The sequence below is a fragment of the Notolabrus celidotus genome, chromosome 22, assembly GCF_009762535.1.
Source record: "Notolabrus celidotus isolate fNotCel1 chromosome 22, fNotCel1.pri, whole genome shotgun sequence".
Lineage (NCBI taxonomy): Eukaryota > Metazoa > Chordata > Actinopteri > Labriformes > Labridae > Notolabrus > Notolabrus celidotus.
The window spans coordinates 8,161,772-8,180,312 of record NC_048293.1 but is presented as its reverse complement, the minus strand read 5'-3'; the positions used below and the strand labels follow the sequence as shown (position 1 = coordinate 8,180,312).

Below are 18,541 nucleotides of genomic sequence, written 5' to 3'. Positions count from 1 at the left end.
GGAAACCAACAGTAGTGTGTTTCGAAGGGGAAATGTGTTGTCTTCTCTGCTAACTCTCATAAAGAACAGAAACCAAAAGTGTAGCACTGCAAAGCACATATTGTTTTCTGCTTTATTTGACAGTCTCAAATACATGATGCTTTACATATAACAAAAGAGTAAGATAGATATAAATCTGCTTTACATATGCTGTTTCAAACTTGTCCAGATTAAGACTGTTGATAGTAAATTTGTACCAGTCACTGACATCTTAACTACAAAAAATGGAGAACTAAATTGGTTTCAGCCGCAGTTAGGTCTTTCACTGCTCAAGACTTTGCTACTTCCTATTGTTTGCATGTTGTGCGTGGGCTTGATTGAAACCTGATCTAGCTTTGGGAAGCTGTGTTTAGGGTGAGGTGGACAGGCCTTTGTTGCTGCCTGAGGGGTGTTTATTTGGGCGGCTTCACTTGGCTTCCCTGTAATCATCATCCAGCCCCACAGGATAGAAGGGATTAATGAATATGTTGGAGGGGAAGTTACAGATGACTATTTACCATTCTCATGGGGATAAGAGGGAACAGCAGGCTAGACGCTGGAGAAGAACTTTGTGTGCATGTGCGTATGTGGGCATGTGCATGTTTGTTTGTGTGCATTTAAGATAATGTCTTGAAAAGAGAGCTGAAGAGACATAATCACAGTATTATAACAATCTCATATTAGTATTACTATTACAATACATCTAAAGGAATAGTTGTCGGTTTAATAAAATACGAATTCAATTTAATTCAGGGAGTTTGTTTCCTTCCAGTGTCAGCAGCTTTGAAGCTAGTTTGGCAGCAACATTGAAAAAAAGGGACTACAGCTAGCTAAGGGCCTGTGTCCACTAAGTGTTTTTTGCATGGTCAAGACATATTTTTATAAACAAAACCAGTTCAATGTTTTCAGCGCTCTGCATCCTAAGTGCAAAAACGTCCCTAGTAGCAGCTATTTTTGTCAAGCCACTCCTACCTTTTCAGTCCAAAATTTCAACTTGTGCTTGTCATTGTTGTTTCTCCGTCATCAACCAAACAAAACCAATTAAAGGTAGGACTTCCAGTATCAACTTTTTCAACAGAAATGGCAGAAGTCCTTATGGAGGTGTTACTGACCACTCTTGTTGTTTTGAGGGTACAATTTCCAGATCTACAGCTGTTGATTATGCTACAACCCAATTTATACAAACTGTTTTTGTGTTTTCCTTGTTAAATTACAACATATAAAATAAAACATGAAGCATAGAGAATTTTAAAACAGGCTTAACAGTAACTACTAAGGGAAACAGAAAGTTTTTTTGGACAAATTTCCCAATCTAACAACAATAAGAGAAGCTGAGAAGCACTGACATTAAGGTCGCTCATGCAAGTGCAGAAAATGCTGTTAGTGGACACAGGCCCTTAAAGTGTTGTATTACAGCTCAGGTCTTGTGAACAACAAGCATCGTAATGTATTTGGTTGAGCTTCAGATGTTCTGCTAAGCAGATTTTGTTAACCTTTAACAAAATCAGGCTATCTTTTTCGCCTTATTCTCAGCCCTTGTGCTAAGCTAGGCTAACTATTGGTGTTTAATTATTACTAAAAAAGATACATGAGGAATTGAAATTCTGAGGGAACGTACTTGTTCACTTTTATGCTGGAAGTTAGATAAAAGGATGGTACTTTTCTCAAGTCAGCAGCCTGTTAGCTTAGCTTAGAACAACTCAACTCAACTCAACTTTATTTTTATAGCACCTTTCTTACATAAAAACATGTAGCCCAAAGTGCTTCACAGAATAACAGACAGTCAGAAAACAACAGCAATGGTTAAATTATAAAAGGCATGATTAAAAAAAAGAAAAGCTGTGTCCCAATGCGACTGACAAAAACACTCTTCTTTTATCAGGATCCATTTCATATCTCAAGATTCATTGCACCCCAATTCAAACTAGATGGTGGAATACCATTGCAGCAGAGGAATACATATTCAATGTAAGTATTTGAATTCAACTCCATGGGCTGACTGACAACAAAGAGTCTTGAAATTTCCAATTATTTAAAAAAAATAATGGGTTACGTAATGTGACATTGATTATGTTAGCTAGTTTTGGTGCAGTTTTTGAGGTTGCTAGGTGACAAAAACAGCGCTTGTCAATGAAAGAGCACAGGTAGGGACAGCTGGCGAAGTAAACTGAAAATCCTGTGTAGACTGGACTAGACTATTTCATGTATGACCTGAAATGGGACACAGCTTAAGACTGAAAACTGAGGGAATCAGCTAGCTAAGAAAGTTAAGAAAGTGGTGTTTATACGTGCACCAGGCACATTTTGTTCACTTCAGACAAAGTTAGGCAAATTTTTCCCTGGCCTCTGGTCTTTGTGCCAAGCTATGCTGAGCTAAGCTAGGCTAACTAATGGCTAGTTCTTTATCTAACCTGCTTGAGAGTGAAATTGATCCTGTCACCTAACCCTCTACATCAAAGCAAAGTGCCAAACTATTCCTATAAGTCACACACCTTGAATATACAGAGGTCATGGTTTTAAAAAACTAAACATTTCATGTTAAAGATAGATATTTGTGACCATTTACATTTCACATTCACACTTATTGTTCAGTATTACAAATTGAAATTTTCCAGAATGGTTTTCACACTTTTCTGTTTCGAACAGATCAAAAGACAACAATACATTTTCACTGTGGTGCTTTCACTGCAATGGATCCATCTGCATCAGATGAGAAGGAATCAATGACTGTGAAACCTCTGAGTCAGACATGACTCCTCATATTACTCTTTGGAAGGGTGTTCGGATGTCATCCCAGCTCCCGAAAACATCCTGCCTACACACACATACACACATTTTGCTATGAAAATTTAGCAACAATAGCTGTGTAGCCCCCCTCAGCTGTGGAGACCCCATCCCTCTCTTTCTCTCCCCTATGGCCTCCTCCGCTTAATCCTCCAGCTCATCTGGGAACCACAAGCACCCCTCCATGAAGAGACGCATTGTGCCCAGATTATTTGATTGTTTTCAGATGTTGAAGCTTTCCTACACAAAAGGGGAAGAACAGGGTTTGTCCAAAAGCCCTGGGCTACTTGGCCAAATGGATGGACACACAGGGAGGAGGAGGGGTGGGGGGTGAGGAGGGATCGGCGTGGGGCTCAGGGAGCGGACACACGAGTCAGGAAGTGACCCCTGCAATGCCAGATTACAAACAATGTGCTCTCTCAACTTCTGCAGTCCTTGCTGTGGAACATACCACTACTACAACAGCCAAAGGGGTGGCGCTTGTAGGAGGAAGGAAGGATGGTTTCAACCCTCTCTCTCTCTCTCTCTCTCTCTCTCTCTCTCTCTCTCTCTCTCTCTCTCTCTCTCTCTCTCTCTCTCTCTCTCTCTCACTCTAATGCTGCATCCATTCAGCATGTGGTGGAGGAGGAGGGAGTAGGTGGGTTGGGGGTAGTCGGGCCAGGAAGGCACTTCACTGATGAAAAGTCGCCACATGGAAATGGATGAGAAGTGGGTTGAGGAGGGGTGGAGGGGTGAGTGGGAGAAGGGCGGGAATTGGCTTGTGCTGCCAGCAGACATGAACGGGGATGTGAAGGGGAAGAAAGGGAGGGAGGGTAAAGGATGAGAGACAAGCAAAGGAAGGAGAAAAAGGGGATGCGGATAGTGATGGGGAATGCAAGAATAGGGGAAGTAAGTGGAACGGTGAGGGAGGAATGCCAAAGAGTAATGGTCTGATTCACGGCTTGTCAAGCATGGAGTCCCGTGCCTGTCAAATAGCATGTAACCAACAACCCTTTTCTCTGTCTGATGCTGTAGAGTGTGGAAGGGAAGCAGCGCGTTAACTCTGAATGGAGCTTTTGTTCCAGGGTTGTTTTGCCTTCACATTTGCCCAAGCTTGCACATGAAACTGACTTTGCATGCTTGGGCAAATGTGAGGTCCTATTTTCTCCCTCATAATTCCATCTATCTCTCCATCCAATTTTTTCAGCCATTGCCTCATAGTTACCTCTTTTTTTTGCCCTAAACTTACCCTCAATGACTTCATTGTATTTTGAGCTATACCAGGTTGATTCACATTTTAGACTATCTTGGATTGTGTTTTATAATCCTCATCAAGTCAAGACAGAAAAAAAGCACAGCAATTCTCCTGATAAATGAAAGAAAAAGACCCGGATGGACACACACACCATACACACTCTATCTCCACCCCCGTCTGCACTGTCATGTGTGACTCACAGTGCATCGCAGCAGCACTGTATGAACTTCAAAAAGAGGCTGGCTGTACATCCACAGTGTATTCAACCCCTGCTCTTTAAATAGCTCAGCCTCTTCCAAACAGAAAAAAAATCCTTGCATTAGAAATTACTGAATCATACAAGAATTAAAGGAGCAGAGAACATCTACGGGCGCACAACAGCAGCACTGCACAGACACTGCTAGCTTGCGCTGGTTTAAATGTATGTGTATTCAGCACATGTTCAAACAGAAAATATGTACAGTATGCACTATACATGGATATTATGCAGATTAATGTGAGTGGTTGTGTGGTTAGAATGTTAATTAGAAAATACGTTAAATTATATTTGGTCGTCATCCCTTTTTATGTGATAAACATTAGCATTTACACTTAGCTATGCTGTATTATCACCTAGCACACAGAGCTCCAAAATGACCTTACACATAATATACTTGTGATTGAGCGTAAATGTGTATTTCAGAATTGTATGTTGTTTTTCTCAAAGAATGTGTGTGTTTTGTGAGTTCTGGAATGCACCTGGCCTGATAGGCAGGCATAGGAATGCTGAATACTGTCTCTCGCCCAGGGAGGCAGGGCTGGAATGTGGCCCAGGCCCTATTCTTTTCTTCACTGCACAGCACAGGGGAGCTACAGGTTTATATACACACACACACACACACACACACACGTTTACACACACACACACACCCTAACACATGGTTGCACATCCAGTCTTTAGGCCCTGGTTGTGCTTGCAGCCAAGGTTCCACAAGCACCTGTGTCTCTGTGTGCAATATGTGAGTGTGTTAGTTAGGGATGTAAAAGAGTTTTCCTGCTCATTCATGAGTGTGTGCGTACATACACGCCTGTGTATATGCGTGTGCTTGAGTGACCAAAGTTTCTAGAGTGCAACCTGAGAGCAATTAATTTTTCCTTTCTAGCAGGCACTGTGTAATTTTCATTGCTTCACGCATTGTTATTAAGTCGTTCCATGGTGCTGCAAATTCCAACCAACAAAGTGAGCGTACTGCTCCTTTTAAAACTTGCCAGACCCACTGCCCCCGTCACTCCAACCTCCTTCAAATACACCTCACTGACAGTCGAGGCCTGAATACACAGCATTGGAGTTACCAAGTCAGAGTCGGAGCCATATTCTAAACACATACATTTTGTCTTCAGATGCATCCACAATGCAGGTTTGTTTTTGAGATGCATAACAGGTGCACAAAAAAAAAGCCCTGACCTTATGGGGAGTATATATAAAAGCACACAACGCACACCACTCAAAATTGTCTTTCATGTGACACTCCACCAAAATGGAAAGGTAACTTTCGTTTGGATCCAAACAGGAGCATGTCAGCATTTTCCTCTCTTCCTGTGCTGTGGCCTCAGCAGTCTACGTACTGTAGCACTCAGATCAAAGAGTTAATTAAAGAGCCTGGGAAGTATGGGGGAAGTTGGCCTCTGTGGTTTATATGTCCGTCACCCGCCAGCACACACGCAGGCCGGAAAACTAAGTCTCTTAATTGATTGGGAGTAATTAGTATGTTTCCTACAGTGAGTTTGGCTTTCTAGGGTCCTGCCAAATATCACTATTGTGATTAAGTTCAGCATACCAGGGAACCACATGCATGAAAAGATGTGCAAATATTGTGTCAGTTTTTGCACCAGTATATATAAGCATGGTTGGCGTTATCAGAAACCAAAGATGCTTGTTTTTTTAAAGTTTGGCCTTATGGTAAAGGCAGCATCATAAAACCGATCACATGGGTCCAGTCAAAAGTCCCATGAGTTGATTTGGAGCAAGGGAGCCAACAGTTGTGCACTCCAAATTCACCAAAGTTTGTTTTCATTTTATCAAAAAGAGGAACTATGAAAAAAAAGATGGTCCACATAGTGCCGTCATTCAGAGCCAATTTCCTGCATGGCAGTCTTGAGACTTGCAGAGCCAATTGATTTTTGCTATGCCTTTTTGTTCTCTTGCACAGCGTCCAGGAACTCTGGACTGTTTTCTCCAATGGGACAAATAAACAGGATCTGTGTGAGTATTTGGGATGGGGAGAAGGAAGGAGACCATGAGTATACAGATGGAAAGGGAGGAGAGAAAAACAATGTAAATGATAGAGAAAGGGTTTGGAGAAACTCTACTATTAGAGCTTGTTGCACTGACTCTGACTGTGGACTGAAACCCAAATCAAAGTACTTCCATTCAGATTACTAGTGTCTTTACGTGGCTGTGAAAGAAACCTGGTGACACATCTTCCTCTTTGAATCACAGCCTGCTTCATCAATAATAGTATTTAGTCATTTTAACTCCATTGTTTTTATTTATGTGTACAGAGGAACACTGTTTATCCGTGTATACATGTTAGATTCCACTGAAGATTCAGGTTTTATGTAGTTATGATAAGCCTATGTGAAATTGTACCAGAGCTGGTTGTGATGGATTGTATGTACATGTGAATGTGAAGGGGCATCACGTGTAACCATGTAGGTGTGTGAATGAACAAGCAGCAGTCCTGTTGCTAGGTGAAATATCATCCCCTTCAGTGTCAGTGCTTTTTTGTTTAGTCTATACTGCCATCATGTGGGTGAAGATGGTACTGCAAATATTGGTTATCATGTGAAACAGCCAACATGTAATGCCATTTCCTGGGTCTGTGACTTGTGGTTAACTTAGCACCCCCTTGTGGCTGATGATACAAAGAGCAAGGAATGAATCTCTCACCGTACTAAAGCATGGATGGCTGAATAATCTGTTGTGAGACTTGAAAGTATAACAACGATAATTATATTTTGAATAAGCAGGATTGTTCAAAATCATTTTGGATTAGACTGCTTTTAGTTTTTAAAACAGCCTTAACAATGAACGTCCAACATCATTTGTAAGTGTAGATAAGTTTACCAATGAAGAAAATATGGGAGTGGCTGCATTATCCACACCACATATCTTATGATAAAGACAGTTAAAGAACACCTGAAACATGGGGTGCTGTTGACCTGGAGGTTTAGGTGTTCGCCCTGTGTGCAGAGGCTGTTATCCTCGTTGAAGTGGTCACTGGTTCGACACCCGGCCTCGACCATTTACAGCATGTCTTCCCCCACTCTCTGCACCCCACTTTTCCTGTCTCTTGTCAGCTGTCCTGTCAGAAGAGGCCGAAATTATTATTATTATTATTATTATTATTATTATTATTATTATTATTATTATTATTATTATTATTATTATTATTATATTCACATAATTTCAAAATACTTAAAGAGGGAATGAGAGCAAGGGAACAAGTTAAAAAAATGACACAAAAAACAAAAGAGGGACCAAAGAAACAAGTGAATGAGTGAACTGGGGAATGGGAGTGAGTGAATGTACAAGTGAAAGTGAGTGAAGGAAGAGGAAACGAGGGGATGATCAGACACATGATTGAATGAAAGAGGGATTGTGTAAACAGGTGAATGAGGGAATTAAAGATGGATCAAGTGGAAATGAGAATGAAAGAGGAAATGAGGGAAGAAGAACTGAAAAAAGGAAACAATTGAACAGGTAGACAAATGGACAAGTAAGCAAGAGGATACGTGAATAAGTGCAAAGGGAAATAAGGGGTCAAGTGGACAAAAGGGTAAACAAGAGGATGGGTGAATAAATGAGGGATCAAGGGAATGAATCAGGGATTACTTGAACAAGTTAATAAAAGCACAAGTTTATGAAAGAGGGAACACAAAAGTGAATGAGTGGGTGATGGAACATAGGAATAAGGATATGAGTGACCAAGGGAATTTAAGGTAACAGAAGAGGGAGTGGGGGAACGAGTGCAGAAGGGAATTAAAGAAATGAGCGAAAAAATTAGGAAACAAGGAAAGGAGTGAATGAATGAACATGGTAACAAAGAAGGAATGAGGGTAAGAGGTGGCAAGTGACCTAGGGAACAAGTGATGAAAGGGACAAGGGAAAGAATGAGTTAGCGAGGGAAGAAGAGAACAAGGAAAAAAGGAGAGAACAAGGGAACAAACCAACAAGGGAACGAGCAAAAGAATGATGAAAAGTGAACAAGCAAAAGTAAGAGTAAAAAATTGAGGGGACAAGTAAAGAAAAAAGGGAATGGGGCATACTGTATTAAGTACATACTTATTTAATTATATAGATAATCTAATACAAACTTAGTTCAGTAAATAAACATATTGGACATATTTAAATTTGAGTATGCAATGACGTAAATACTTTCTTGTAGGCTACATTCTGTATAGGTAACACATGAATACATGTACATCACAGTACATGTAGCTACATGAATACAGTACATGCAACACATACATATAGCCTACTTAATTGACCTTAGCAATTGACCTTAGCATTTGTTGATTGAGTATTAAAACAGAACCCACACATCATCTTTAAAAGTCACACATGTTTTCTTTACTCACCAGCGGGTTAGTGTAGGCTACTTCTTTTTTTCAATTTCTTTTTGTAGGTTTCTTCTTTGGTTCCCACTTCTTCTTGCTCATGACGTCATCAGTTTGTCTTGCTAAATGGGATGTAGCCAATATTAAAAACATGTAGGCCTACAATATAGTATTATCAAACGGGGTCAGTTAAATGTAGCTTGAGTCTAAAAACAATTGTACTGAATATGTTTGGCAAATTTAGATTAATTAAAATATCAGGATATGATTGGTCTACTTCCGCATCACGAAGAGCCCCTCCCACATGTTTGAATTCAGGTGGATCTGCTAGTTCGCGCGTAGTTGTCACTGAAGTACCGACTACATCTAAACTACACGGCACAGTTGCTATGATGAACTAACGTTGGAACACTGTGTAAAGTTTATGTCTGAGTTTACAGGTGCTCGTCTTCCCAAAACGTAATCCTTTCTAATGATATAGCCCATGGTACCGCCCCGGCGGCCACGTTTAGTAACGAAATCAAACGCGCCCACTGAGCGGGTGCACATTTAACAAATCCAACGAGGGAAACTTTCCGAGACAGACGAAAAGAGCCTTGTTGTTGTTTTTTTGCCAAAATAATCAAAGCAGCTTTCAACACAGGAACATGAAGACAAATGTTGAGAGTCTCTTTTCCGAATCAGAGAAATTGTCATTATGTCCTGAATTGTGTCAGCAAGGGGAGAAGAGGATGTAACTGAAGTAACCAAGGGATTCTCCGGCGACGGGTATTGGTGAGTTTAAGTTTATCTGCTTTTGTTTTGTCCAATGTTATATGTTGACTGCCTTGGTACTCTTTGCTGTTTGTAGTATAAAAGGTGTGCGCCCGCTGTGGTGCACGCTTTCTCCGCTCTGGGAACATTTTATTTAAGTGCACTGTTTGTGGCTAACTCAAGTCAGGCTTTCCCCTGTAAGCCAAGCTTTACCTGGGAATCCTGTAGGCCTATGTGCGGTTGTTTTGGGTGGAATTTCTACAAATGCTATCTTATTTCGGTTAGCTGATACTACAGGGTTTGTGTGTAAGCTTGGACAGGACACTGTTTTTTTTCCGTTCCATTTAGCCATTATTTTGGATGTCATACGTTGTGGTTACGCACAAGGGGCGCACAATTTCCATGACGTTGGTACGCATCCAGCAACAACACCAACTCAAAACACAGGCTAAAATCATAAACAAACGTGAAAGATCTTGTTTCAAATGACAAAACAAAAAATGCAGAAGAAAAATCAAACACCTTAACAATTAACGACTTCAAACAACACACAAACACACAATAAATGCAACTTGAAATGCTGCATCTCCAAGCATCCAAGTGGAAATGCTTCTGTATGGTTTGTAATTGCCTTTATAAACATTTATTAACAAAACAATAAGTACATTGATTGATAAAAAAATCTGTGTCTATTTTATATCTTTGAAGTAAGTGTAACAATATTGCCATATCCTCACAGCCTTATTCAAAGTTATCAGGCCTGGTGTTATACATATTTCTCTTGCACCGTAAGTGGTTGTGATGTGTCTCCTGTTTTACCCACACCATTGAATGCACAGAAGTACCATGTAAACTAACAATCTGACACTTTTTCTGGCTCAATTTCTCTGCTCTTGTTTGGCTGTTGCTTAGAATATTTATTTATTTATTGTATTGTTAAGGATTAATCAGTAAAGTTCAGTTGCACACAATATGCAAATAGAGTGGAGAAAGATGACCTTATCAGAGAAAAGCACATTTTTATGATGATAGAAGAACTTTATTTGAATTGTTTTATGAGTACCAAACCCCCACCATAACACGTAAAGCACACGTCTGTCTCCTCAAGGCGTGTTACCACTGCTTTGATCACTGTGATGCCTCCATGCTGTCACCATGAAGGGATGAGTGTCACTGTCATTTTACACACTACTTCGGAAAGAATCGCTCTGCGTGTATCCTAGAGATCCATATATGGTGTGCAACCACCCTTATGGGCACCGTGCACACACAGGATCTATAAATCCAGCATCAACACTGTCAGTTTGAGGCATCTTGGCAAAACATTTATCCATCCCATCAACATCTGGCATCAAAATTATGCCAAACAAGTACTTGGTAAAAACATCTTAACTTCCTGCATAGTGTCATGCATGCTTGCTCTGAGTAAACTTTGTCAGATTGATGAGTGAATTTTTTTTGAAGTTGTTAACATTGGATGAGGAGCAACATGCCAGAAGAAGAGTAACTTCTCATTGCTGTTCTGTTTAAGATGCAGAGAGAAGCATGTAAATGGGTGAGCCATTTAAAGAGGATTCTCAGAAATGATTTTAAATGCTGTTGGTTACCTTTGAGGCTTTGATGCTTGAGTCATCCAGCATTCTGTTTTTATCCTCAGGTTACCTTCTGGTCTTTAAGCTAAAGGTACATCTGTAAAATACTGCTGGATTTTTTTAAGAGTAAGTCTAGATAGTCTAGATGGTTGTGGAAATGGAGATGTTGTTTTTAGTTGTCGTGAAGGGTAACAAATAAGGGTGTGCATCAGACCAAATGTGATTTTATCTGAACCTTGATAGCTACGATCTGACTCAGAGATGATGCAATAAAATGGTGCGAATGGTGCATATGATTCTTTCTATCTGATTCAAATCAAGTTGATGATTAGATCCCAAGTCATTTTTAACCCAATATAACTGAGAGATAATTAAAGACAATGTGTCTTTCAAAATAACATGTCCTTAAGTTTATTACTTTTCCAAGAGACAAAAAAACAGACGTAATACTATGACAGGTAGTTGGGTGGAGAAATATGACAATGTGTTACAGCTAACAGAAATGTAAAAATTTGGTACAATTAACACAGAAATCTTGACCTTTATGTTCATCTAACTTAACTGGCTTTGCAAATCCCTGTTAGCAGTTAAAAGAAAGTATTTATTCACCTGGGTTAAAAAATGTAAGCCAATAAAACAATAAAAGTAGATCGAAACAAACACTGTAGGACAAAACTCATTGTGTCACATTAGACAGAAGGCAGTGCTGTTGTGTTAAAATTTCAATGATGAAAGCAATTCCATACACTGTTCTTCTCATAATGTCTTGTGATTCTCACATAGGAAATGAACATAACACTTGATTGAATGGGTCTGTCAGTGTCAGGTTCAGTAAAAAACTGAGTTTGCATTTTATCCTGCAAAGGACATTCATATGTCATATTATAGCTGGTGTTTTGTAAGGAATACCAAGCTGAAGATGTAGACTGAAAATATTGTCTTACTGTAAAAGCTGTAGTAGAAGAAACCAAAGCAGCAACCTCTGGTGTAGGACAAGAAGGGTATGCAAAAGTGCAAAGAAATCTACAGTTCCTTGAAAGTCCACTTGAGTCTGACTCCAAAAGCCGAGGAAACCACTTAAGAGTCCATATTTTTAGAGCAGAAATTCAGTGTTTACAACCTGGTACAAAAACAGTGTTGGTCAATTTACCTCAGTTCTTTATTTGTGACAACTATACATAAGATGGATATTTTTATTACTCATCAATTGTAATTATACTAAGGCTAGTAAAGCATAATTAAGCATTTGGTGTCCAACTTGACTGATAGATGGATGCATAGCTGTTAACAAGGCAGCAAAACACCTGAACTCAACCCAAATCCGTTGTTGTTCAGTTTAGCCAAAAGTTGGTTACAGTAAGCATTTCCAACATGCTGAGTGCAACCTACGTCATAATGCTTCCTCAGAATCTAGAGGGTGACTTCACTGAGACTTGGTCCATGTTTTATAGATTGATCTGTGACTTATATGAACCTAAAGCTAGAAAGCAGTGCCATCAAATTTATGGCTAGTTACAAATACGTTTATCTGTATAAAGTGGGCAACAGTCTTAGGGTAATGATTTTTAATCACATAGATTGTCCACTGGTAAGAAATGTCATATGTTTTTTTCCCCCTGAAGGCGACTGTAGCTCAACGGCGGAGTTAGTAGTCTCCCAATCTGAAGGTCGGTCATTCAATCCCTGCGTCACATGCCTAAGTGTCCTTGGGCATTTGAACCCCAAATTGCTCCCAGTGGAATAGCCAAGGGTATTTGAATGCAATTAGAGCTGAATTAATGTAAATTAGAGCTGAACAATGTATGGTATTCTAAGTATTCTAAGTAGTCACATTGCAGGACGTGCAATGTCAGTCATAGAACTTGAAATACATCTTACTGTCACCACTTTCTTGTTTTCTATGATTGATCTAGTATAAAAGTCTACCTGACATCACCTTTTGCAGCCCCTTACTTGAACACGTAGATAAGTGATCCCTGTGCATGCATCTTTTTCTGTCACCTGACTGTAAAATAAAAACATGGCTGTTACACTTTATGTACCAGATTCCCCAGCAAACGCTCAACTTGATGAGTTAATTAACACTGGGGCAAACAGGAGCAGGATCACATAGTGATTACTTTCAGTGTCTACACCTGTTGCACACGTACAGTGTAGTGTTGTGAAAATCACATGAAGAAGAAGACAGTGAGTTTTCATTAAATTAGAAGTGAAAATCACATGGTTGGTGATGCAAGTTAATCATAATTTCATTAACATTGTCAGAAACCATTGATAATGTATACATAAATCCATTGTGTACTATTGTAACGTTTAGGAAGTAATGCGTCACTCTCTCCTCCTGTTGTCTCTGTACTTAAACATATTGGTATCAGAGCCACTATCAGAGGTTTGGACATTGAGGTAAAAGTAGGAGAGGGATTTGATTTGAAAGCAGAACATAGACTCAAAGATCCAAATAATAGAAAGTATAATTGGATTATTGATTTTTTAAAGTTGTTTATAAGTTGGAAAGCACATTGCATTTATCAGGTATACCTCTTGTGCTTTCTTCATATTGTAATAATTGCAGAAAGTTGTGGTGTAGTATAAAAAGTCCTCTGAGTGGTCAGAAAACTTGAGAAAGCAATGTGTAAGTCCCAGAAGTCAATATCATTCTGCTTTAAAAGTCCAGCTTTGGCGAGTGTCTCTTCTTAAACCTATTCCCAGATTAGGATTTTATTTAGATAGTTGTATTGTTTTGTGGTTTGTTTGTTAACCTTTTTTAACTCGGAAAACAGTAGTTCTTGGTATCTATACTTTGATGTAATTTGCAGTGTTGAACCTCAAGCCTTACATTTGTAGTATATTCAGTTGTTGTAGTTTCTGTTTGTAGCATTTTTCTGTTTTTGTATTTCATGTTTGTTGCATTTTCAGTTTTGTATTTCATGTATATTTTGTATGTTAGGTTTGTTTTATGTGGACCCCAAGAAGAGTAGCTGCTGCGTTAGTGGCAGCTAATGGGGATCTGGATAAAGGAATAAAGGAATAAAGCCATATCATACACAGTCTTAATGAGTAACAGCCTGTGTAAGAGACTGTGAAGGCCTTGACACAACCATAGTTCAAGCAGACAGTTGTTTTTTCAAAGTTTGGCAGTGTTCTTGTGGGAAAACTTTACTTTTTCAGTTAGTTATTGTAGTTACAGATGCATCAATAGATGTTTTCACAAATAGTTGCTTGGTCTGTACAAGGTCTTGTTTGATCTTAAAATTAAGTACCAAGCTTATCCTTACACTTAAGAAACTGCAATAAAGACAGTTTGGCATCTGGCATGTGTGTGTGTTCCCGGGGCTTTTTAAAAATGAAGAGCAAGTGAGAAACTGGTCAGCTCAAAGGTGTGACCGATTCACTGATGTTGAAGAGCAAATATTGATACTCGGGGTGGAATCACTAGTAAGCTGTGCTCCATCAGCCTGCACAGGTTTCCTTTGTTTATTTTATCACTTGGTATATAATGGCGGTATTCAGCGAAGCCAGCCGCTGACCATGCAAAATGATATGTGACCGACACAAAGCAAATGTGATGACGGTTTATACACAACAATAAAAACTTAAACGTGAGTGGGAGGGATTAAAGTCAACGTCTTCCAACTTCTGCTGTGGAAAGGGGCTGTGATTTCAGTTAAATTATGGTGGATAATTTGGTTGCCAAAAAAATATGCAAATCTGCACATGGACTGGCAGTAGTGTGGCTTCATTGTTATGACAGCTTCTTTTTATGGGCACACATTTGTTTACTCAAAGAGGGATTTAGAACTTTATGAGGCCTAAATCTTGTTTTGTTTACCCCTGGGGCATTAAGACTCAAAAGCTGAAATGTGACAATGGATTAATGATATGGTTCTGATATGCAATCATTTTTGTTCAATTTAAAAGCTTTTGAAATGGTGCTGGCAAAGTTATTTAGTATTTATTTCCTCTTTGTTCAAACTTTACTGTATGAGATCATGTCCCTCTGCATTAAATTTGAACAGTTGTGCTTTTCTACGTGCAAACCTGTCTGTCTTGCATCGTTGATGTTTGTTTACATGTTAGAGTAAAATATATTTTGTTAGTCTGTAAGGAGTAGTGTTGTGCCAAATTGACAATATAGTATCTTGATAATTTGGGGGGATTTAGCCAATTAATGATAAGTGTCAATATTTTCATAACTTAAAAAGTTTGTAAAAAGCAAAAATGTGTTTTTTAAAGTCTTCTATTGTACTAGCTTGCTCTTTTCCCCCTTTATGTAAAGAAGACTGACTGCCAAAGTCTGCTGTCTGTGTTTTAGTTTTGCTGGTACTTAAGCTGGATGGTCCTAGTCGATCACTGACTCCAGAAGCTTTTTATGTTCTTTATATGCTTTGCTGAGGTTCATGTGCTGTTTCTGACATTGTTTGCAGATTGGTGTCTTTTGAGCATCATCCAACTTTTAAAGCCAAACCACCTCCATGCAAGTGAGGATGAGCCTTTTCTAGCAATCGTAACAACGTCGATTTAGAGGCTGGTGGTGTTTGTGTTTTGTATCCTAGCGTTATTTGTGAGCAAATTTTTAACTTCTGTCATGCAAGCAGATACGCTAGCTTTGCTTGTTGTGAATTGGGAGCTGCATGTGTTCTCAATGCACAGGTGCTGTAGTCTCCTCCTGGGCTTGATCATATGATTGTGTGTGCAGTGTTTCCCACAGAATAAAGTAGTTGTGGTGGTGGGGTGTTGTAGGGTGGCGGGTCAATATTCAAGAATTACTTCTATTGATTGAACTGCACAACATTTCTTTGTTATTAGCAAAACCATGTTCTTTAAGGCTGTTAAATTGGGGACTTCGGAATTTTTTACTCAAATTATTTTTCCTTTTCCTTCATTCTGATCATTTGTTATGATTTAATTTGTCTATCTTTACCATCTTTTAATAATGATATAATCTTGTGCCCTTTTTGCGTCATTTTTAAAATCTCTTCACCTGCAAAGTCTTCACATCAGTGATAAATGCATTCATTTAAATACATATACAAACATGAAGACTTGATTAGTTCTTTTGTTTTTGCTTGTTTATACAGTCACAAACAACACATGTCCCAATTTCAAAAAGTTTACCTTGTGATTACATTATGTATATGAACATGTAATAGGTGGCACGGGGGCAAAAGGGCAGATGCCCTTGACAGGTATAGGCAAAGGCTTTTAATTCTGCTTTGCTGGTACTTTGCATTCTCAGCTTTCCAAATAAACCACACAAGTAGGCCCTGTGGTTTTGCAGTACTAAAGGTCACGGCTGTAATTGAATTTTCTGTTTAAAGCTGTAGTATTGCAACGCTGCTAATATGGCATCTATGGTTGCCATTATTGAATCACACCTATACTGAAGTACAACAACACTTGCTCTCAAGTTATATTGCATGAGGTTTGAATAGCAGTAGTCTTATTTGTATAATAACCTCTAAAATCCTGTTTTTCATGGATCACCCCAAGAGTCCTCAAGCATTTCTTATGTCATGTCTCCATTCAGAGCTTTATTCTTTTTTTTCTTTTGCACACAACTCTGTTTTTACGTCTTTGCATTCGCATTGTTTATGCATTTGCAGTGCATTTCCTGCTAATGCAGTTGTTTTGTCTTTTATATCCAATTATTTGTCAATTGCAGCAAGTCTACTCACTATTGCATTTGTTTTAGGCTTTTGCATGTGTTTTGGGCTGTAGCTTTGTCTGCCATCGTAGTGCTCTGCCATATATGGTGATCATTATTCAGAACTGCTTGTTGTAGGTAGGCTTGCAAAGGGGTCGAAAATTTCCACAAAGTTTCTGGTAAATTTCCATGGAAAGTTAAGCTGGGGAATTTTGGAAATATTCCATGGGATTTTATGGGAATTATCTGGGAATTGATGGTAATTTAATGGAAAGGTATCATATCCAAGCATAAATATTTGTTTTGTTATAAGCAGACATCCATCCAAAATAATACAATTAAAACAGATTTATTTGTAAGTAGAAATTTATCAAGTGTTAAATATTTTTATTGAAAAATCAGTTCTTTCATTGAAGAACAAAAACCTGAATGTTGAGTTAAATATTACGCATCCCCCTGATCCAACCCATTCAAAAATGAACAAAAATGCAATTCCAACAAAGTCCTATTCAAAATGTTAAGTGAAAAGAGCCCCTCTCTCTCCAAAAAAAGTGCCATTCAACAAGCAAATAAAACAGCATCTTCCCTCAAGCTTCTCAAGCCTATCCTCTGCATATTTGCTAAACCCTTTCAGGCAATGGGCTCTTCCTGGGTCTCATCAACATCCTCCATGTCCACTTCCTCCACATCCAACTCCGACTCTTCCTCTTCTGTGTCACTGTCCAGCCTTGTTGAGGATGGCTCTGTGTAAGGCTCAAAGAGCCTCAGGTTAGCACAAATACCAACCAATTTTTCCACTCTCATATTTGTGAGCCTGTTGCGCACCTTTGTGTGCGTGTTACCAAATAAGGACCAGTTGCGCTCTGAGGCTGCTGCTGATGGTGGGATCTGGAGTATGGTGGAGGTTATAGGTGCAAGGGCCTCAGATCCACAAAGTCCCTTGCACCAGTTGGTCTAAAATATATTTTCCCCAACTATATTTAAGTTCACTATTAAGAGCCAACCTTCTATTTAGTAAATTCCTGGTTTATTCCTGTTTATTCCCATAAATTCACGTTAATTCCCATGGAAAGTTTCCAACTTTGAACATTCCCAGAATTTTGCAACCCTAGTTGTAGGACTATGTTCTTACCGGTACTTTAAGATGATCACCTCTATAGTTTTCAAACAGAGACTCAATCATTGGATCAAGCAGCAAAATGGGAAAAGTACTATAAAAGTGTCATGAGCCAGAAATAAAGAAGGCTTAATTGGTTTTTGAATGTGTTGCATACATATTTTATCGACATTCAAGTAGACAGAAGTATCAGACTTGGTATTGATGCTCCATATTTTGAACCAAGGCCAAAAAACATGGTCAGGATATTCCTGTTTACAATATCTGAGTGTCACAACAAGCTGGATTTGCTGTTGCATCTTGAAGACATTCAGCCAATCATTCTGCTTCATTGGTTCATTAAGATCACATTAAACAAAGCTGGTTCTTTAGAAGCAGCATGATAAAAATGAACTTTTTTGCTATGTTGATGATTTTGACACCATTAGGCCAGTGATGCAAAATGTCCACTAGAGAGCGCCATTGATAGTGGATGGAAATGCAAGGATAATAATAGTTGTTAGTGATGGGAAGTTCGGCTCTTTTCAGAGAGCCGGCTCTTTTGACTCGGCCCCCAAAGAAGAGCTGGCTCTTTCGACTCCCGAACGGCTCTTAATTTAGGATCTTTTGTAGCCGTATATTTTACCTTAATTTTGCAAAAACTAATGGTTTGTGTTGAAAACCCTTTTACGTATGGTGTTTTTATGAGAAGCCTTATAATTGCCCAATTGTGTGCATTTATGCTGTTACAAAATCATTATCACCCTGATCCTAGGGTTATGATTAGGGTTAGGGTTAGGGTTGTGATTAGGGTTAGGGTT

At 39.0% G+C, this 18,541-nt stretch overlaps 1 protein-coding gene and 1 long non-coding RNA gene across 3 annotated transcripts in view; one reads left to right on the top strand and one right to left on the bottom strand.

The window, feature by feature from the left end:
• Nucleotides 1-7,060: 7,060 nt before the first annotated feature.
• On the bottom strand, nt 7,061-9,518 carry LOC117806628. The gene is made up of 2 exons (XR_004629709.1): nt 8,657-9,518; nt 7,061-7,380 (listed from the first exon to the last, which is right to left on the bottom strand). It is a non-coding gene; the product is annotated as an uncharacterized LOC117806628 (long non-coding RNA).
• Nucleotides 8,912-18,541, top strand: part of meis2a (Meis homeobox 2a) — a 199,254-nt gene continuing 189,624 nt past the window's right edge. For both annotated transcript variants that reach the window (XM_034675608.1, XM_034675607.1), the window contains exon 1: nt 8,912-9,409. The gene's annotated coding sequence lies outside the window, so the exon portion shown is untranslated. The remainder of the gene's footprint in view (nt 9,410-18,541) is intronic.